The following is a 23,226-nucleotide window of genomic DNA, read 5'->3' as shown; positions in this document are numbered from 1 at the left end:
ACAGAAGGCATGGCAGTCTGAATCACAGGGCACTAATTCTTAAGAGGCACAGGTGACAGCATCACCCACTTAAACTGATCAAAATCTCTGGAACACACACACACACACACACAGAAATGTGCAGATTATGATAATCGGTCGAGTTACCAAACAATTACATTTTCACACTGCACTCCTTAAAAGATTACCCTCCACAAGCCTGGGACTACTGTCCCATATAAGAGGCGGCCTTTTTCTTCCTTACGTACAGTGTAACAGATGCAATGATACTGGGACATTGTTCCATTAAGAACAGTGGAATAGATGCAGTAACAGTGGGACATTGTTTTCTTAGTACTTAGTGATAATGGGACATTGTTCTGTTTAAGTACACCCAAAAGAACAGGAAAAAAAAACTGCACGTGACAAAAGCTGCCAACGTGGAAGGTGATTTAAAGATCATTGAATGTGACACACCAACAGTATTCACGATAACCATGTCCTCGTTCATTAGGTCACCTTAATTTTCGCCTATTGTGAGCAAGGCTTAATTGACAGTCAGCTCGTCCAGGCAGCTCTCCGACACAAAGGACAGCATGACCGACCGTAACAGCCGCGTGAATCATCTTCCATCACACTGTTGCGGCGGCAGTCTCGCCTTTGTACGCACCGCCTCTGTCCTTCCAGCCCTTCGACACAGCCACGCAGGGCCATGAAAAGGAAACAAATCGCACAAATGCCGGAGCGCTGAGGCCACGTACGCCGAGAAAGCCTTTCGAAACGCTGAGTAGCCCAAGACCGGGGTGGGTCTCGAGACTCCCGTGGGGCCCTGGGCCCAGACGGCACCTGGTGATGGCATGAATTATTGAATGTCTTGCTGTGTATTGGAAGGTCTACTGGAGATCAAACCCTCATTTGCCCCCACATTCCTCTATCTTCATTAGAAATCCGAAAGACCCATTGCACAGTGTTTACCCTCAGTGACTCAAAAATGCTGAAGTTTGTTTTGCTGTGTATATTAAAAGTATCATTTGCAGTTTCTAAATATGCTCTACATTCCCCCTGCACTGCCCATGCATCACTTTTTGCCTTGCTCTACTGGTACTGACCCTATAGCTAAACATGGTTCTACTTTAAAATGCTTAAACTAGGACCAATACACCTTAGTTTCACTGCATTTTTAAAGACATTTTACAGACAGGGACCACAGCTTCCCTATATTCTAAAGATAATAAATAAATTTAAAAAAAATTAATAGTTTGTACACATTACTGTTTGACATAGATTCCAACAAAAGTATAAAATGAACTCCTGACAAAGAAAAACAATGAATGCCTCCAGTAAAACAAAACAAGCAAAAACCCTCTCTGAAAACATCAAATCGAGACCTTGGTGTTTAAATACCTACCTGTTTACAGTCCAACAGAGAAAAGACCAAACCTGCATCATGCAAATGAACCAGCAACTAAGGAGTTAAACAAATGAGGAGGGCCTTGATCCAAAGCGTGGCATATTTTCACTTAGGAGCATTTGAATAACAAACCGGCTCGTAATCCCAGTCGTGACCCATTTGGAAGAAAAGGGCCCAATTAGGGCGGCTGCTCAGGCTGTTCATTGTGTTTCAACCGAAGGAGTGCGACCCCCTTTGTGGACCTTTTGTGTTTCTCTCTCCTTTATCGGCAAAGCCATTCCGCAGACTGGCACTTGTGTGCTCCACTGGCATCCTGTCTCCCACTATAGACCTACACAGGTCTGAACCTGCACAGACACACCTTCAACATTAGCTTGTCTTTTCACAAACTTTCCTCAACACCAAACAACATACATTTCCAACAAAGCTGTGTTAGATCAATACCACATAAGACACCAAACAAAAAGGAGATTGCTTGTGTTTACGTGTTTTGGAAATTGAGAGCAGTGATTACAAGTGGTATTTGGGGGACAGGGAGAAGTGACCTTGAGCTGAGGAACATCCTTCTTTGTCGCCTTTCAGCGGACACCCAGCCTCTGCATTAAAATGGCACATTACTCAAGAGCAACAGAGGAAACCAAATTACCTGATTTGATTACTCCTCTGCTTCTTATGGCTCCTGCCGCTTCTTTTTCAACACCAAAGTCACCTTGGTTCAGAACTAAAATGGATAAAGCTGTCCATTCTGTGATGAGTACTTCATAGTTTTGTTACTGCTTTCAGAGCAATGGCAGGCACTCAGAACATCTCTACCATGTTTACTCCAACATTCAAACCAGAAGCTCCAGTTGACTATGGAACAACTTCAAATTAAATCCTTATCCATAAACCATATTAATATCTGCAGTTACAACATGGAACAGAGCTGCCCCAGAAAGCCTAACTGAACACGAAAATGAACATTCAACAGAAAGCATTAAGAAGCTATCGTTCATAAAATCTTAAAGGAAATAATTATGGTAACAAGAAGCAAATTAAATCTAAAACAACAAGCAGAAAATGTCTGGAAAGCTCAAGAAGGATCGCTCAAAGGAAATTGGGCTATTATTTGAGCCATTTAAAACTTAACGTCCTAATCATTGACAATCTACATCCAGCAATGATCTTCAGTATATACCCAGTAACCGCTACACACATTCCATCCTCCAGCTGTGTGATAGAAGCAGTGCCATGAGTGACAATAACATCGTGCAAACCAAATATATGTGTTACCATAAAGGGGATTTTAGCAGACAAGTAAGGTATCAGTCCTCCAAATATGTTTGGCATGCTTAAAGACTCCAAAATCACCCCATCACACCACAGTTTAATGTAATTAGAGGAACCTTTTCTTTGGCTTTGCAGTCTGGCATCAATGCATATATGACCAAGTAGCTTGGTATTTTAATAATATTACTTTGTCCCTGTTGGCTACATTTTAAAAGTCTCCACATGACGCTTTAAAGTAACTGGCACCAAAATGCCTCCTTTCATGGGAAATAAGTGAAATTTTGTGTGTCAACATGGCTCTTCTATGTTAAAATCTAACTTTCTCAGGTCTCCTATAACAGAGTACATGAAACGACTACCTGAATAGTGAGACTGTAGCTAATGACCAAAGTTTTGGCCTTGCGTGCAATCAGTACTTTGCAATTCACACCCATTTCCTCTGTCTAAGTCCCTCCAGACCAGCAGCGCACTCACGACAGTCATATTTCCAGGGCATTTGAATGGTAAAGCACCTGTTGCTACAGGTAAGGACAGGTGTAGTGGAATGGGACTGCCACCAGCAATGGAAAGGAGGACAGCTTCCCGTCTGCTCATTCACTAGTCTGTAACAACGCTCCACTATGTGCAGCGCAAAACTCTAGAAGCACAGCAAAGATGTCACTGCTTCCATCTTCCCAGAGACACCACCAGGGCTTGACATTAACACCTGCACACCCAGCAAATGCAGGTAGAAAACTGTGATGGAGGGTAACGCCATCACCCCTACTAGTCACTTTGGCAGGTGATGTTTTGGTGGGGTAAGAAGAGAAGGGGAAAAAGAAAAAAAAAAAAAAAAAAGTAGTTCATGAAACTCTCCTTAGGTGATCAAGTCAATGTCATTCTAAATAATACTACAACTCCCATGAGAACTTGCTGCAGTGTGCATGCACATGCATACTATTGGGTGCTTCAGCACCGGACTCCAGCAAGAGGAGGAGGGAAGAAAAGTTGAAAATGTGGCAGCATATTAAGGGTGTGAAAAGATCAGATGAACAAACAGATAGCACAGCAAAAAAATAAACAGAAGACAGTAGATCAAGATCAGGTGAAGAAAACTAGGCTTTTCAATGAAAAGTGGAGATTTGGTTGCGATAGGTTACCATATGATGCCGACAAAAACATTATGCATTTCGTGGACTGTCGCACTCACGGTAACGACAAGGTACAGAAAATGTCTTTTGTTGTGGGAACTACCAATTTCAAACTAGATGCAATAAAGGTTCATGAAAAGTCCAATGGCCACATGCATAGCCAAACTCGCAAGAGGGCAAAGCCTGGTTTGCTGTCAGAAGACAGCGTTGCTGTGAGAGCGCTTGTCATGATGAAGTCATCACAGTTTCAAAAGATGAGGATGATTTCCAAAACATCCATGCAATTGGGAAGCATGGCAGACCCTTCACTGATTACTTGTGGATGTGTGAAGTAGTATTAATCAATACTAACATTACTGTTCTTGATTGCTAGTAACTACATTAATTTTACAAATTTTAAGATAAGCAAGGTAACCTGGTTTACATGTAATACCATCGTCAGCTAGGCAATCTCAGAATGTGGGCACATGAAAAGAGAGGTCCGAGTAGCCTAAATTAACATTAAGGCTAGACTAGCAAAATGAGAGCTTGGAGGACATTTGACATGTTTCTCTCTCTTTCATTTCTTCCCACTGACTCCTACCCCACACACACACACACACACACACACACACACACACACACGAGACTGCAATTGATAAACAGGAATGTTGTGTCCAGCTAAACTCCTTTTTGTTCAAATAAATGATTTAAAAAATGCAGTTAGTCTCCAGTTATCTTTTATTTATTTATGTGTGTGTATAGCATGCTGTGGAATAGTGAGCCAAAAAGTTAATGCCAAGTCCTTGATACCACCTCACCTTTTCACAAGCTGCAAAACCTTGTTCGATACTTACCACTCTGAACTAAAAGGAAAAATGAATCTGAAAACTTCTGGAATTTTTACAAAATGGCATCACATATTCTATAAAAAAAAATTTGTGTTTCATTTTCTTGACTGAAACATTTAAAAAAAAAACATCACTTTAATAACATCAAACTGTCATGAAAGACAAAATAACTGTTTTTGGGAAAGTAGGATTGTGATGCCACTAGAAAAGCTAGTATGTGTACATTTAATCATCTACAAAGTTTAAGCAGATGCTTCATGAAGGTAGGCAGGGTCACCACAGGTTTACCCAAGGAGATACCAGCAGGTTGTCTTGTTGCCTGGACAGAGGATGAGAGTTGAGTCAAAAACTTGCTACCCAACAGGTTTTGCAAGTAACATCCCAAGGCTAATTGATCAGTTCTCTGCAGGACAAGCAATAAATCAAACAGGGATCCACTGAGTATGTTGTGCTTATTGTGAACAACTTTTTAAAACTGTGCACCACTGCCAAAGCAGTAATATTGATGTTTCCTGTCCACCAAGCTCAATGAAACTCATTTTCTCTAAGCATATTTTTGATTGCCCTTATCTGCCAAACCAAACAAGATGTCCAATCAATCAAACCACTGTGGTACGTGAGTTTTTAATCAGCAAGGCTTGAAACAAGCCGTATGCAGTCTAACTGCAGTGACTTACTCATTTGCAGGGTTCAGTGTGCACAAACAGATAGGCATCGCACTCCACTGCCTCAGCACTCACACTATCACTGTTTGGTTTGAATGCTGTCCAGAGTGCGATGGCATCTATTAATAGCAAGACAGAAGAACCATAATGTTCCCTACAAGAGAGACTTCCATTCAAGGTTTTACAACAAGGGTTTCTGGGGCCTTCTGAGGACATGGCCTTACTCGTGTAGAAATTAAATGAGCATCAGGAATTGCACAGATATCAGTGCAATTACTTTCACACTTACAAAAAAGTGACTTTGATCATTCATAGGTATTAATAAATGTATTCACAGTAAATTAAGCAGTATGGAAAGTACATCAATTTAATACGTCATACTGGGCTTGTAAATATCTACTTCACAAATTTTTAAACTGAATTCATGAGGTGGCAAAGATGTCTGTTGGAAAATGAACAAACAGACTTGTAGCCTCATCGCCACATTCATCTGGCTCCGAGGTACGCACTCAAGCTGAAACCCAGTCATAGATCAGACAGTATTAATCCACATTATGGTTGCCAACAAAAACACCTGCCTGCTCTCACTCACTGGTTGAAACCACATTTCAGTGCAACGAGATTAACAGTATTATAAAGCAAAAAATTTAGGTTTGGAGAAACTATGATGTGGCTTATATCACCATTTAGCGGTTGCTCCAAGAGGCACTGCATCAAAATAACTAAAATCCCCACTGTGGTTGTCCCACTTCAAAATAACACAACTTTTTGGAGAAGATTGAATGGGATGATGAACATTAAAGCAATTATTAGGCAAATTTATTTTAAAATCTGCTCTTTGTAAGCAGTTTTAATCCCAAAGAGGCATACAGGCAGCAGAAGTAGCAGGACTGGGTGGCATACTGTAAATGTGACATAACTGTAGTTAGGGGGCATGGGGCCACCTCGGGAGGGAGGTGAAAAGAAGGCCAGTATGCAGCAGACTCCCCCGCCTCTCTGTAATGCTGCTTCAGCCCTGGGAAAAAACAAGGCAGCAAAGATAGGCAAACATATTCCCAGATTCCATTTCACAACGTAATCAAAACAGCAGGCTTTGCAGAATCCCCAAAAAAGACAAGCTGTACAGCAACAGGACAGCAGAGTTAGGGCAGGATGAAACAACCGTTTACCTAACCAAGGTCAGAAAATAAAATAATCTTCGACAAAAATCAAACAAGAGGTTAAAAAAGGTGAAGGAAACAAAGGAACTGAAATGAAAAACAAATGCAAGTTTCCGTAGACAAAAGGTTTTACTGCCTGGGCCTCTGGTGTCAGGTTTAGACTTGATTCAAAGAGGTACTTGTTCAGTCATTCTGTTTGCAGGCAGTTACGCACTGATCTCTTAAACCAAAAGTCACAACAGTTCAAAAGCATTGAAAGCATCTCGACAGTACCAATTTTCTAAACAGCAGAACAATTAAAATTAAAAATAAATAAAACTGACCATTATTGTGAATCGCCCTAAAGGTCAGCAGTGTTTTCCTAGGCCTGGGGAGAATAGGAAAAGACACTGAAGAGGCCCAACCAAGCGCACCTCCCTCTTACCTATACAGTGTGGAAGTCCATTCCATACAGCAGATCCCAGGCATATGAGTCAAAGCTTTCCCAAGGTGAGGAGGTGATGAGGTGGCAAGACCACACACAAAAGAGAGTCCAGAGAGCACACACGGTTTGGACAAAGGAGTGATGGGCTACATGCACTGGCCGAACAAGATTCATTCCAGTCAGACAGAAGGAGGGGGGGGAAAAAAAAAAAAAAAAAAAAAAAAAAAAAAAAAAAAAAAACACACCAGTATTCTCCAGTATGGTTCGAATACAGTGTTCAGGGACAGCAACAAATCACAACAGTTTTCATTCATTTTACATTTGCTAACATACAAAATCACTGCCTGTCAGGAAGATGATTCATTTCCACAAGCAGAAACTATCCTACAACTTCATTTGTACCAACTGAGGAACCTCTAACTTTCTATTAGTTCATTGTTCTTCACACACCCCCCCAAACAAATTGATTTATGTATTGGACGTATTATTTCTGCAAAACTTCCCTTTCAATGCAGCAGGTTGCCGCTGACAGTGAGAGATGAGCTACACCTCCAAAAGATCGCAGACAGACATTCAATAGCTACAGGAAGGCAGACAGGGGAACGAGCTAAGTGGAGACATTTGACCTCTATCTAAACATTACTTATGGCAAGGCCTTGCATCTATTTAACTGTTACTTATTTAAAGTCTAAGTTTAGCCCTTGGAGACACATTTTTACTGTATGACAATGTTACAGTCACACAAATGATGTAGCATAGAAGAATATGCATATAACCTGCAGCCTCTAACAGGTTTTTTTTTTTCTTCCTCTTTTTTACTGTGCCAGGTTAACACCTCCTCCATAGATCTTTATTAAGCTTCTAAAAGTTGTAAAGGTTCAGCTGTCAGACTGAAATTTACATTTATTTAGCAGACTTATAATGAACACTATATACTATTTAGTTACCACCTTCTCAATCAAGTGACTTACAGTGAATAACATACCATTCACAGGAAACATTATGACAGCAGGAAGAAACTAGAACATTGAAACCCATGTGAACACAGGGAGAACATGCAAAGTCCACACAGACTGAATGGGGATCGACCATTCTTGTTTTAATTTGTTGGAAATTATCTGATATGCAGCAGGAGTCATCACATCCTGGGCATGCTGCGTCACCTCCAGGTGCTTTTCTTCTGGGATACGTTTCATCTTGCAGCCCCACTGGCCAGCAGTCTGGAAATCCTGACTCTCGATACAGGTCAGGGTGTGGGAGATCCACACAGCCTGCCAGTCTGAACAGAGCACCAACACCCCCACCTCCAAACCCTCCACACACACACACACACACACACACACACACACACACACACACACACACACACACACACACACACACAGCTCTCATTCTGCGCTGGTCCCAACGCCAAGCCAGTACCTGCCCCCACTGAGCCCATAGGGCAGGCTAAGGCAAGCCTTACTCTTGTCCTGTAACTGCAGATAATGTACGTAGCCGAGTTTGTAAATTAGTTTAGCGGACACCTTGTAATTAATAACAGTAGTAATTTTTACTGTTCAGTGTTGATCAAGGGTACTACAGCAGGAGGATTCAGATTTGGGTCCTTGGATTACAAGGTGATGGCACCAAACACACAGCTGCCTCCTGCTCCTTGCCAGGTAAATTACTAACCACCAAGAACACAAACATAAGGTTTTTAAAACCCACAGCACAAAGACATCTTACCCACTTTGACACCCATTTCTGAAGTGTGAACCAGAGTCACATGAAGGAAGTCACATAGGGGCAGACTTCACAGTCCGTAGGGACAGCTAGTAGTGTAGTGGTTAGAGCTGCTACCTTTGGACCCAAAGGTCACAGGTTTGAATCTCACCTCTAGCTGTACTAGCCTTGCGCAAGGTATTTACCCTAAATTGTGCAAGTAAAATTACCCAGCTGTATAAATGACCTTAACATTATAAGTTGCTTTGGAGAAAAGCATCAGCTAAATGAATAAATGGAAGAATTCCCAAGGCTGGTGACCACTGTGGGGTAAACCTTTAGTGTTAAAACCACTTCAATCACATGTACCGTACTTGAAAAAGGTAGCAACTCTCCTGTGCCTGAACGTTCTAGATACAGCCCTCTGGCTCAAAACCAACTGAAAAACACTGCATTCAGCTCTGATGTCAACACTGAGAACAGAATGCTACTACTGTTACACACCCCCAGGCAGTGAACTCACCGCAATAATCAGAGCACAAACACCAAGCACAAAAATGACAGGAAAATCAGAACATTTCCCCTAAGGACACTTCATCAATTAATGTGCCACAAACTTAAAAGTGCAGAAAATTACACAGTTGTGCTAGATTCAACTCATAACAGTTGCATCTTTTTACTAGAAACTAAGAAAGCCATTTTTTTTTTTTAACTGGGTAAAAGTTTGGGTTAAAAATTATTCTGTTAATGTGTATACTCTTGTAACAGCACTTCATGCAAATATTGGTACCAGCAATTCCATGAATGTAGAAAGAATTTTAAAAATGACAAAGTATCAAATTTCTTACTTTAAATTAGAAAGAATCAAAGTATCAAAATGTTGCTTCCTGAATTCCTGAGCAGTGATACTTTAAATGGGATAAAAATTTTTTGCATACAAGTTCTTACAAAACGGTACATTTTGCCAAAAGTTAAAACATTAAACCCCTTCTAATTGAGATTGTTTGCCATAGACCTCAGATTGTCATTAAATTTCATGGCTGGTAATTCGAGACAACAAGTTCATTTTTACACACTTTCAGTGTGTGCTCAGTGTGTGATCTTGTTTGCTCCGAGGCAAGCCGCCCAAATATGGTGTTTGCCTTGGTCTAATGTTTAACAAAAGCTCTTCATTCTCTTCTTTTGCCCATCCGGCCACTGTGGCAGATCAGAAAGAACAACATGCCTCTGCTGGTCATTTCACTTTCATTTGGAGTGTCCGGTTCTCCCCTGTCAATGTCGAGTTGACAGTTCCAGAGTCTCCCAGCTACAAGCCTGAGAAGAGAAAAGACCTCCCAAACTATGGAAAACAATCACACAAAAGAGCAGGTATTAGACTTAGTTTGTACACCTGTTGCTAACTGCTTCCAAAGAAAAAAGGTTTGAATCATAAGCACAGAGACAATGTAGAGACCATTCACATGCCCAGGTTGTTGTTTTGTTCTCTACCAAAGATCCTCCTTTGAAAGAGTAACATTCACTATATTGGTCCAGATAAACTTGCAATGAAGATGGGATCCTGAAAGAACCCAGCGGAGAAGGGCAACGGCAAGTGAGCTGGTCACAGATGCAGCTTTAAAGGCTAATGACAGCTCCCTGACTGGGAACCTACAACCAGCAAAAACTATATAAGTCACAGTGGTCATAATACAATATATGCTATTACTGTGGGCCTCCTTCCAGGTGAAGGCTAGCGGAGTGTGCAAGTTGATGATCGCTCTTTGGCATTGCACATGATGCTTCAGCTATGCCTTATGGTCCACTAGAATAGGATGGTGGGTAATCCCTAGTCAGGTGCTCACTCTCAACGTGACCTTTTCTGTACTGTTAATTTTAAAGGAAAAAGAGCACTTGTGAACAGATGTAGCGTCTGTGACCTCAGCAGTGAAACAGACTTCAGGTGAAGCATGAAATGGACGTCAGCATTTCCTCCAGCAAAGGTGCAAAACACGAAGTTACAATAAAATCAGTCAACAGAACTGCTCAATGGCCATGAAGGAAACAGCAGATGTCACCCACTGGTAAGAAGAATGAAAAACATACATAAATTTCTTCTTTCAGTATTGTAAAATATTCTGGGAAATCATGCAACGTTATCACTGTCAGTGATGTGTAGGCGTGTATATATTTATTATATATTTCATTTTGGTGCACATAAACCATTGTTCTTAGAACTACCAAAGACATTTCATTGGCTAGTATGGGCTATAATTATACTTCAAAAAATAAGAGCCTTTTATTCCCCTTCTTCGCCCCCACAGAGTGCAGATTACAGGCTTCCAAAAATAACGGAGCATCATGTCCAAGATGGCAGACTTAACAGTCAAGTCGGCACTAAGGAGATGCCATCATATTTGTTTCCATTCTATGCATACAAAGAACTTGACCCTCACCTAAGAATGCTTCTGCAAAGACTAATGCTCCACACCTACAGGAAGGCCAATATGGATCTCTTATTTCAAGATCAGCATTTCAGCATCTTAACAGGGGACTAAATTGCAGAGAGGGCTGGTTGCTTTATACAACCCATTATTAAGGAGGTTTTTCCAACAGCTACTGCTAATAATAATTGTTGTTATCAAGACAGAAAACAACACAAACACAAAATTAAGCTCTTAGATTTGAGATTTGCCTGGATTACTGATCAAGTCAAAAGAGAAGTTATTGGAATGAATTTCAAAATTATACAAAAAATGTGACAAAATGATTGCCTATGATGACGAAGTTGTATTTTAACCTAGCAAAACAGAACAGTGAATTATGTTAGAAATAAAACATAACAAATGAGATACAGTTAATATAATTAAATACACTTTAGGGTTATGGCTAGCTGCCAGTTGATTTGTATTTAACACCATTTACACAGGAACCTTTGCTAACTGCTTTGATCCAGTGTTCAAACAATGAACAGGGTATATTTAACAAAGAGATATGGTGTATAAAAACAATTTTATAAAAGAACGAAAAATGTAACGAACTGCAAATGTGTTATTATGCAAATTTTGCACCAGCCTTTCCAGGCCGATAGGATCTGACTGCCTCTCATGCGTCCAGTTTCATTAAGAGCCTCATCTCTCTTTTAGCTTTGTGTTAAAGGTCAGATTCGGCCAGTGCTTCCTCAGCCTACCCCCACTGCTCTCTCACGGCCTCTGAACCCTTTCACACATCTGTCAGGTGCTTTGTCATGCCTGTCCAATGACTGCAACATGAGGACACAAGGCAAAGGCAATGCTGAGGTCCCCTGTCACAAATTGCACAGCGTCGGTCACAATACGAAAGTAAGTCGGTGGAGGTATTTGAAGCTCGGGTCTTCCATACCAGACAACATGTGAGCATAGCCATGACCTTTGGAAAGATGGAAAGAATACACCGTGAGCCTCGTAATGTGCCAGCAATAGGAACTACTGCACTGAAGCATACCGTTGACCAAAGCTACTATGTGATGATCACTCCAAGCTAAAACAAATTAACAAAAAAGTTTTAACTACTGATTGAACCAAGAATCAAGGGGAAGGGAAGCTTTCAGGATGTGGCTTTTAGCCTGCAGAAGAAAGCGCAACTAAGAAAGAATCACTACACCACACCCAACATTAACCAAACAGAAATGCATAGCCATGGTTCAGATCACACGCAGCACAAATCTTACAGACGGGACTACTGACAGGTGATGGCTCATACCAATATTCTACATTTAATCTCTACTCTTTCTAGCAGTTAAAGAACAAATGGAAACCTGGACAACCAGCCAAAATGCATGATTTGTTCACAGCATACTAGGAAAGAAGCTATTCTAATCGTGCTTCATTAAACAGAAGATTTACATCCAGCACAAAAAGGTTCACAGAGGATATGTGCCAACAAGTTGATTTTGACTCCAGGCAACCACACAGATGGAAGTGCCCCCAGAATGATCAGTCCTTCACTTGCACCTTTAGGCTTGAACAGGGCATGTCCATTGTCATTGTGAGCCCTTCTGATTAGTTCGTCTTACCCTGCTTTTTTTTTTCCATATTTTGCCTCCCACTTCTCAACGTATTAGATTCTCTTTGAAAAAGTAATATTCTCACGACATGTACAAAACATGATGATCTCAGTATAATCATTAGTGCTTCCAGTAAGAATACTGGTTTCATTTTCCTCTGTTTCAGTGCTGTCTGAACAATGTTAAAGATTTGAATTTAAAGCACGGGTTATGATTTGAAGGACTAGAGACTAATGTTTCCTGGGATATTGACTAGAGGTAAAAGGAGGCAAAAAGTCCTGTTAAGAGTAAACATGCATTCTCTTGGATCAAACTAATAGTTCAAACAGAACTTTCACACTAGGAAAATGATATATGAAGCACAACCCTGCATATGCTAGACAAACTGCTGTTTTTAACTTTAACTTCAATTGTTCAAGCAAATCCCGTCCTGGGTGTGTCCCCTCCACCTCCAGCCTTGCGCCCTGTGTTGCAGGGTTAGGCTCCGGTTTGCCACAACCCTGTTTAGAACAAGTGGTTTCGGACAGTGTGTGTGTGTGTGTTTAAGCAAATGGATCTACTGCAAACATTTCAAAACTTAGACCTGAAAGGTAATGGAGAAAGGAAAACACAATATGGATGGCAAAAACATAATGGGTAGAAGAAAGCTGCTGTTGAGGTTTCCAGTTGATTCACCAAGGGCTGTCTTGATAGGCCCCACTTCATTTGCTCAATAAAACAGGTCACAGCAAAAAGATCCAGAAAAGAACACTGGGGCCTTCTAGCTTAAGTACTGACATATCTTATGATATAGCCTTCTCTGAAAGTATTAGGATATATTTTAGTTTGACATAATAACAACCCCTGAACATTCTGTTGTGTTTGTTGGATGGCAACCTGGGCTAAATAAGCAACATCATTTAGACTTACAGCATTTTGTGACTGCTGTGCTATCAATCATGGCTAATGGTCATGGATATCCCACATGTGTGGACTTCCCAGCTGTAAAGCCTACCCCCGCCACAAAGAAATCTGTCACCATGCAGAAAAAAAAGTCAGCCCAGAAATTCAGAGATTGCAAAACACTAATTTTCACTCTGCCTGCAAAATGTTTGAGAGTTTGTGCGCTGGAGCATGTTTTAGTTTCAACCCATTGCTTAAAATTTTTTTGGTCAACCCTAAGTGTGAGGCACATCCCTTTGCCACATGGCAACTATGTAAGGTTGGAAGATGCATTGAAACCTCAATGACCGCTTAGTCTAGGGGGATGGGGACAGAGCCATGAATCGGTCCTGCTTTCTTGACTTTTGTTTTCTCCTTTCAGTAGCAGTCAAGAGTGAAGTCAATTTCAGTGTCAGTGCCAGGGCCTTGTTACCAACTTCCACATACAACTCCAAAGCACACAAATCATAAAACATGAAGGAAACAGTGTAGTGTAGAATACCTACACAAAACCCCTCAGTGGAAACGCTGATACTTTTCTCCCCCACACGTTCATGCAGCTGGGCAAAGAGTCATGAGAAGCCCTGTTCAGCACAGGCAAAGTTGAGGGTTGCTCTCATCCATGGAACAGACCACATTCAACATGCAGCCTGAGGATTTGAATTTAAGGAGTCCTCTGGTTTCCTCTGCATAGGCAAGACTTGCTTAAGAATCCAAGCTCAAGTAAAACTGTGACCACCCACATGCAACCTCACTGCTACCACGAAGATGTCTGCACAGCTTCATGAAACGGTTCAAGATGGGATACTCTTCATTTCTGTGTTGCTTTAGGAGGCTTTATAGGGAAAACCCAGACAGATGTTTGTGTGACACACATCCACAAGTAAGGAACCACTTCTCAAAGCACACCAGGCCACCAACAAACTTCTAGAAAATTAAAGGTCTGGCAGATTTTTTTTTTTTTTTTTTTTTTTAAAAAAGAGAAAAAGATATTTAGAATTGCCTTAGAACAAAATCCTACTTAAGACAAGGAATTTAGAAACTATCACTACAGGTATATTCACATTTTTTAAGATATGGGCATACTTCCATCAGTTTGACTAGAGGAATTTTCTGTTGTTTGGTTAAATGTTTTATAATTGTTATGTAGAACATCAAGTAATTTAACAGATTCTGGTTCTACCTGATAACATAAAGGATGGTTTCCCTTAGATTTATAAGCTACTGGATAACTCAGAGGCATCAGACACTGTACTTGTCCAGTAGATTGGGATCATGTGTACAGGAAATTACATGAACAAATCTCATACATTGATATTGCGAGTTTCTGCAATCTTGCCTTAATAACCTAACTGTCATTCATATGAAAACCCACAACCAATGATATTTTCAGATTAGAAACCATCATGAGGTTTCTGAGGTTGTTGGGACTGTTTGTAGGAAAGTTCAAATTATGGGAGTTTAGCATGACAGCAAAGCAAAGCTGGGTGCTGCTCGAAACCAAAAGGCAAAAGCTCAGTGGTAACAACGGTGCGATGTTGCAGTATTTTCATAGAGCACCAGCAGATTTCCCTTTACTGCATCCAATAACCCACTTCACCACACCCTGGGGGGCTCAAGGAGCATCTGCTGGTCCACTCTTTGGCCACACTTCCAGATCTGCTGACGTTCTTGTGGAAGGAATGTTAACAGTCATGCCTCACATAGCTGGCATTACTGTGCTATGCCATGAACTGTGAACATCAGACAGAGGATAGAGTGGAGTAGGATTGTGTACTTCTGCAGTTCTTGAGGGTTTCCACAGGTCATTGGAGCCCAGCCATCATATGCCAATAAACACTCAATGTGAAAACAAGCAACAAAAAAAAAGACTCAAAAGGAGACAGTTGAGGAGAAAGAAGCAACATCTGGCATGTTTGAGGAGTAAGTCCAAGATATTCCCAACTGCCTTGTTTGATTTATCATCATTTCCCTCAGGATCTCCATTAAACCATCAACACAATCTAGTGACTCCACTGAAACCCTACAACTACAGCACAAAAAGGGAGCAAGAACCATCTCAGACACAGAGAATAAAGGAAAAAATACAAGGCAATTAACCCCCTACCCTCCACTGCCCCCCAGACAGAGAAAGGTACTGTTCAGTGGTCTAGAAAGTCTGTTCAGCCACATCTCACCAAGATTAAAGGTGCTGTGTTATGGTGGTTGACAAGCTGTTTCTCAGGAGGCCAAACACTTTGGATCACCAATAATAAAGAATTATAGGCAGGGTTTAAAAGAGGCACAGTGTTCTGCTCTTGTCTTGGCCCGGAAGGGAGCTGGAAAAAGTACTCTGTGAGCAGTCCTATATCTCCTGCCCCAGAAAAGGTGAAACCCAGGCATCTGAATCAAAGCAAGGCCTTTGGAGTGAGAGATCATTTCCATAGGAGCACGCACCTTGGGCAAGCTTAGCAACAAGTGGCTGGCTGTTGCTAGGAAACTCCTAGACCGGGGGCGACGGTACACTTCCCTGAATCAAGTGGTCTTGACGTCCAGCGCCACTAAACCCCTGATGAGCTCTAATGAGTGAAAAACATGCCCAGGTTTCTTGGAGATCCTACTGTGCAGCCTACCGATGCCAAACCCTAGCACAATGCAATGATCCGAACTCTCATGCCAGAGGGAAATCAGAGATCTGACTCCAAAAGCTATGGCACCTGGCCCATCCCAAAGCAGCGACAAAGGAAATGCCCTTAAAACAAACAGACCCAGGGCGGACTTTTTACAGCACGAGGTCAGGAAAACTATGGACAACACCAATAAAGGTTCTTTTAAAAATGAAATGTTTCATTCAGATCTATTCCCTGTCTAAAAATGTACCTTTTGGTCTCATAATGGGATTTTTAAAAAATATCTTTAACAACATCTAAATTCTCCAGCAGACAGATGATGCACACATTACTATCTTTAGATTTCCTGTCTCATTATTATACAATGATGTTCTTCCAGCTAAAGATTACCAAACCAGCACTTCGACTTAAGGGTTAGACTTGTGAACACACATTCTGTACATACACAAGCTCCTTTCATAAGTTTCCCCACTTGCACCAAAACCTTTAGCAGTTCAGTCCTTCAGTCTCTCTCCATGGCAACTCACTTTCCCAGGATGAGGATGCCCCCACTACCCCTCCTCCACCCACAGTGCATTTTCAGGGTGACTGCCCTGGCTTGGCAGCTCTCTTGAGAAGGGAGTTCGGCAAGGAGAAGAGAATCAATCCCAAGATTCCATTTCTTCTACTTAGCAACAAGCAGAAGTGTCGAAATTTCAGCTGCTGCAGCAAAAGCTGACCACTGATATTTACCATCACACCAAACAGGTGCCCTTTGTCACCGAGAGGCCAAAAGTCAGTCCTAACATCAACATTACATTACTGCAAGGGTTTCGTTCTAACAAAGCCAAACTGCATTTGGTTGAGGCCAGCAACCACCTGTCCTGCCTTTCCGCTCCATTGTAACTGACACAAGGGGCATTCAAGGGCTATTCAACTAGCCATTTCACCCCTTCTTCATTCTAACACTTGGCCCACCCCATTCAGTAAAATTCAACACCCTGCACCACTTGACCCTCTAAAACAGCCCTGGAGCAGCTCCAATAACTCAAGAAAAACTTTAAAACACAGATCATTTTATGAGTCCAAGGTGCCAAAGATGTGACAGGTACTATGGAAATTTTCAAACATTAGAGTTCAAGTTTAGGCCTTCTCCAAAAGGAGACCTCCCCAACACACCACCTCCACCTTGCTTCATACCCCCCCTCTTTCTTTCACAGCTGTTCCTCCACTGTGTGACAAGACAGCCTATGGACACCCCCTCCCCCAACGCCCCGCCTCTACCCACTCTCCCCTTCCCCCATTCTTGTACACTGGCCTTTTCAACCTGCACTGGAACAAAGCAGACAAAAGAGACTGGGCAGCCTCACCCAGCAGCCCCCTGCAGAGAACTGTGCTTGTATAGAGCGGTCTACAAATACCTGCATGGCCCTTCGAAGGCTCACACAAATATACTGCACTGCCACAGGTAAACTATAACACAGCTACAGACTTTATTCATTCCCTAGTAAATGATTTTTAAAAAGACATCAATACTGTTGCATTAATAAGGTGGAAAGGTTGTAGCTTTCTGTTACCTGACAGTAAATCCCAGCTGACCAAGTGTGTATCAACATGTGTGTCTTTGTGCAACACTGTTCCATGCTTATGTGGAAAAAGATCATGTCAACCACTTAACATATGAATACTGCAAATAACTACATGGCATCAAGCCCCATAGCTCAAGCATTATAGCTCAGAACCGAGGCCCATCTTTTAGTATAGTACTGCTGGCACCTCGAACCCCTTCCACAAGGGCTGTGTCAGCTGCAACAACAGCTTAAAAAACACCTAAACCCAACTCCAAACCACCCACCCCAGCCACTTATGGATCCCAATGCTCCTCTGCACTAAGAAGAAAGCAATAACTAACTCAAGAGGCCTGGGCCCAGGGCAACTTCCAAAATTCCTAATTTTTTCCATTTGAGTCTTTACATAGATGGATGTTTTGAAATGAGACTCCAATTAAGGATATTAAAGCATCAACAAACTTGTCGACTGAAACCAAAAGCTACTAGTAACAATCTCACTTTCTTGAACTGAAATACGAAAACAAGGAAATATCCAAAACCCACCAGTTAATATGCAAATATTAAAGGTAGGTTGTCCTCAAGCACTATTATCTGGTGAATTAATTTTCTTGAAATCCTTCCGTCTTCGGTTGGCTGTAATCAGACAAAGTAGATTAGGTAATTAAAATCAGACAGCAAACATCTCAGTATACAGGAAAGCAGCTTAGGGATCCCAGGTTTTGCCTGGCCATGCGGTAGAACCTAAAGCTTTTTGTTTCTCTTCAGCTCCACACCTGAGCATGACTAAAACACCAGAGCTAGACCAGGTCACACCTCTCCTAGGGGCCTCTAGTAATCAGACCATTACTCTATGCATTACCAAAGCCCTTGGTGTCAATGTTAAATCACCCCCCAGTTGCCAGACATATACATTAGGCAAGGCAGGAAGGCAACCTTTAGCAAGTTCTCAAGCAAGACTGGGGGTGGGGGCCCTGTAGAGTGTGAAACCCCAAGGACAGGTGAAAGGGCCCAACACCCTTCTTTCAGCTGTGCTCCATTCCATAACAAGGAGGTGTGAACAAAGCCAACTTGGTGCTTCCTTTTGGCATGAATTTGCTGCACTATGGTGTCACTAATACTTTCCTTTTGAAGGCTGTTACTTTTATGATGTAAACTACTCTACAAATGGTTATCCAATAAATGCAAGACAAATGAGCAATGCATCCATGTAGGAAGTAGCTGCCAAACCTGGAAACAAACCTAAATAAATTACATTATTTTTGAATAATTGTACCAGGAACAAGTGGATATAACTTTTACTGAATCTATATCAAAAGCATTACAGTCTATTACAGGTTATAGGCTGTTGCAAAGGGCTTAAATAGTCCAAATCTTAGCCATTTCATGTAGGCTGTCCCCTGTATGACTAGACAGTGTGATGAGGATTTAAGGTTGTTCAGGTTTATTAATGCTGTTAATTTTTAATCTCAGTTCATTAAGTTGTCATCACCACCAGCAGAACTGACAAGAGTTCAAACAACTTATCAACTGTCCTTGACACTTAACCAGCTGCTAAGAGGGAAGAAGGAAAAAGGCAGTGCGAACAGGAACAAGAAAAGTGAGAACCTCACTTTTTGTACACCAAGCACTGGAAGCCTGAGGGCTGCTTTGATGCACTTGTGCAGAAAGACAAGTAAAAGGTGAACAAACTGCAGAGACCTTCTGGACCATACGTACCCCAATGCTCCCCAGAAACCACAACCCACATAAGGAAAACACACAACACCCAGCGGTGATTTGTCTGGCAGCATATTTAAAGTAGCACTGAAAAACATTTTACTGAGATCTACTTAGGAATTGCTGTAAGGACATCTAACCCTTGAGCCTCTTCTGCAAAGTCATCTGCCAATTATAATACATGGCAACAATATACCATTCTCTTTGCATTCAGTCCATATTTCCAGATCAATGGGACACAAGTGAGACTTGCCATTTACCTCAAAAAGATGTATAATAATGTCCTATGACATTATCAGTATAATTTCTATATAGCAGTCCAAAAGATTCTATTTTCCCTATTTGTCAGGAATCTAACTCAAGCAAAACCTTAATGTTATCGAACAGACAGAAACAAGGGCCAGACCCTCACTTCACATGAGAATAATTCACAGCCATTCAAAAGACACAGCAGCACTGTTTACAACAGAAGAACATAATTTCAGGCAGTGGCCAATAAAGAGGAGTGGCCACCATCTGAGTCACAGCGATCAGAGTCCTCCACTATGTCTATTTACACCTGGGAGCTGATACACAAACATCACTACATGGGCACATTGGGCTAAAATAATACAACACAAAAACATATCTTAATGGACAATGGAGTCATTAACACTCAACACAACCTATCAATACGAGCACCTTGTTATATAATAATGCAGAAAATTGCAGTATCAAAAACATATATTTAGAATGAAAGTATCACACTAAGTGCAAAATCAAAGCTTTATATCTTATTATTGGCATAGTATCTTTTCACTGGTACTTCCAAACCTACCACCTGTCAGTTCTTCATCAGAAGAACACATTTTGAAAAGCTCTTAAAATGAGAAAAGTTGTGAGATCCTGGCCAAAATTCTCAGCTTGTTACTTGTTAGGGTGTAGCATTCCTCTCCCAGGTAAAAGAGCAAAACAGGGAAGTTCAAGACATCATAGTGGTATCCTCCGAGATAAGGTCTCCACAGTGCATCTTAGCCACTGGAATAGGGCCAACAGTTACTGCTACTGGATCCCATTGAAAAGCCAAAAAACAACATGACCTAGATAAGGCAGACATAGAAGCAAAAGGAATTTTCAATGAATACGTGTCATAAAACAAATATCACGTCAAAGTAGCGTCGACACACCACCCTTCAGTGTGTACCAGCTATTGGCATGTGTGTGTTTTTGGCACTGTCCATTTTATCACTAAAATATTACATTGCTTACTTATCCAAAACATAATGGGCATATCTAAAGTACATCCATTTACATTTTCACAGCCATCATTAGCCCTGAACTGCATGCGAATCATAGCATCTCAGCCGGCGTTTAAGAAGAAATTCATCTCACAATGATGTCCACGTCACTGGAGTCTCAGTTCAAGGGGGGCATGTGACAGGCATGAACTTTGGCTACACCAAATAATGAGTCGTCTCCTGGCTCCTTGGCCGACACGTTTCCACTGAGGAGCGCCTCCGTACGACTCTCAACGTTGTCTCCATTCCCACTCCAGGGCGGTGACAGGAGGTGCGGCGAACAATCGGTGCTGATCTGACTTTAATTTTTATATTTAATCCTGTATTATTCATTCTTTGAGGCGCGTCTTCTTCCTACTCCTGTTACGGTATCGTTTGAAGGAGGAACGTACCCTGATGGAGCAAAACTTACATCAATACGGTAAACAAGCAAACCATATAGAAAATGAACAAACTGTTGTGAGGCCTTTATACTGCGGTAATTACATTGTGCGCAGCTTTGGAGAAAAGTGTCAAATAAATATTGATAAACTGTGAAGTGAATTTTGACTATTAAATGTCAGGCTGAAGACCCTCTCACTGAGACAATGTACATGACAAAGTTTAAAGTGGCAGGATTTCAAGAACTTTTCTCCAATTTTCCCACTACTTCTCATAAGTATGAGAAGTTTACTGACCTACTGGGTATCTCTGTCAAGGTTTAAAAAAAGCAAAAAGAACGACACAGTGATCTGACCAGTGAGAATCTTTCACATTATTAGCTTTGCCTCCTCAACCCTGCGCTGAAGGCCATACCCCCCACCCGGTCGCCTGCTGCTGCGGACCAATAAAATCAATCCGTGGGGCCTCATTTGCATAAACCGTCGCACGAGCAGGTTCACGTTAGTATGTATAGCCAGTTTTTTTGGGGGGTGGTGGTGACGTCACCATTTGCTAACATTACTTTTAACACCACAGTCCCCTTCAAATACCCGCCTATACTATAGTACTCATGTAACCGAAAAGCGGGATATCATCTGGCGTTTTAAATTGAGAACTTAGCAAAACGCACGAGTTGTGTGTTTTATCAGTACATGAAGGTTTCGTAGTCTAGTCTAGACTAGAGCAAATGATTGAATAAATCACCGCAAACAATCCCGCCATGCAAATAAATTAACTTGGCTCTAGTATGCTGGCTGCGAAACATTAACAAAAGTTAGGGTTCAACGTGAATGGAAGTTAAACTATAACTGCCCTCATCGCACGGGTAGTTTATATCTAAATCTGGCAGCGCTAACGTACCTTATGATCCCAAGCAGAGTGAATCAATGAAGCACAGTGACAAATTGACAATGTTACTCAACAAAATCATGTGAGGCAAAAAAAAGTGCTACAACACTTGAACACACACCGCAGCTACTGCCGAGGTGAATAAGACGCAGGATAGCGCTGGTCTGCCACTAAAACGTAATATCTTACCTCAGAGTGTCCGGCTCAAGTGGAACTTTGGGCGCTCAGTCTCTCCTCCTCGCGTCCCGTGTCCTTCACCGCCGGGGCTCCGGCGCGCGCACTCACTGACTAATCGTAATCCCCTTCTTTCTTCCTCTCGTTTCGCCACAAAAGCACTTTTTTACATCCAGCCAAATGTGCTTCCCAAACTTAATCTTGCTCCCCTGGGCTTTTAGAGAAAAGACAAATCCAATTCCCAGAAAGACTTGAACAATCAGTTCATTTTAGTACTGATGATGGGGGTTTTGTGTTAGTTTAAGACCCCTTTGTTGCGTTTCGCGCTCTGTTCCATCCGAGGCTGTCAGGGGACGCTGCTTGTGTGATTATGTGGAACCCGTCGTCTCAGCGATCACATGTAGCGGGCGAACTGTGCGCGCAAAGATTCATAGAAGCGCAGGCACTGCTCACCACTGCGAACCTGCCCTCGCCACTCCGACTACTTAAAAGGGGACGGGTCACATGAACTGCAAATGCCCCGGCGGAGAGCGGTCCCACCCCCTCCGACAGCTCCGCGCCTCCGTCGCTCTCTTCTTAAAGGGGCAACGGAGCGGAACAGGGGCTTCGGGCCGTGACTCGAGAACGTTGTAGGAATCGAAAAGTACCGACCAGCTCGGCTCGACCTTCGGTCTTATGATGAAACAAATCTTTCGTTTCGTTTTTCTTTTTTTAATTGGCAATGGCGCTAGAGGACTAAGAAGAAAAGGACTAACAATAGTAGCCAAAGCTCAAAAGACAAAGCACGTGCACGTTTTATGGTTGTACATGAGGTGATAATATTATTACAAATGTATAAATTAAATAGATACACAGCTCCCGCTAAAATGCGTGCGTTGTTTCGCAGAACCGTCCTTCGCTATTGGAGACCATCCCTCACTTTAAAGACACTAATTCATCCCAGGGAGACGTCTAGATAGGGGGGCGCAGAGGCGCGGTGGTGGCGCGGGCCGGGTTCTGCTCTCCGGTGGGTCTGAGGTTCGAGACCCGCTTGGGGTGCCTTGTGACGGACTGGCGTCCCGTCCTGGGTGTGTCCCCTCCAGCCTTGTGCCCTGAGTTGCTGGGTTAGGCTCCTGCT

The 23,226-nt window shown here is 42.0% G+C and overlaps 1 protein-coding gene across 1 annotated transcript in view; it reads right to left on the bottom strand.

The window, feature by feature from the left end:
• plxnb1b (plexin b1b) overlaps positions 1-22,578 on the bottom strand; it is a 61,711-nt gene extending 39,133 nt beyond the window's left edge. The window contains exon 1 of the mRNA XM_018725578.2: positions 22,125-22,578. The gene's annotated coding sequence lies outside the window, so the exon portion shown is untranslated. The remainder of the gene's footprint in view (positions 1-22,124) is intronic.
• Between the last annotated feature and the right edge of the window lie 648 nt (positions 22,579-23,226).

Source organism: Scleropages formosus, chromosome 22, assembly GCF_900964775.1.
Source record: "Scleropages formosus chromosome 22, fSclFor1.1, whole genome shotgun sequence".
Lineage (NCBI taxonomy): Eukaryota > Metazoa > Chordata > Actinopteri > Osteoglossiformes > Osteoglossidae > Scleropages > Scleropages formosus.
The sequence above is the reverse complement of the archived record's forward strand: the minus strand, read 5'-3'. Positions and strand labels throughout refer to the sequence as shown.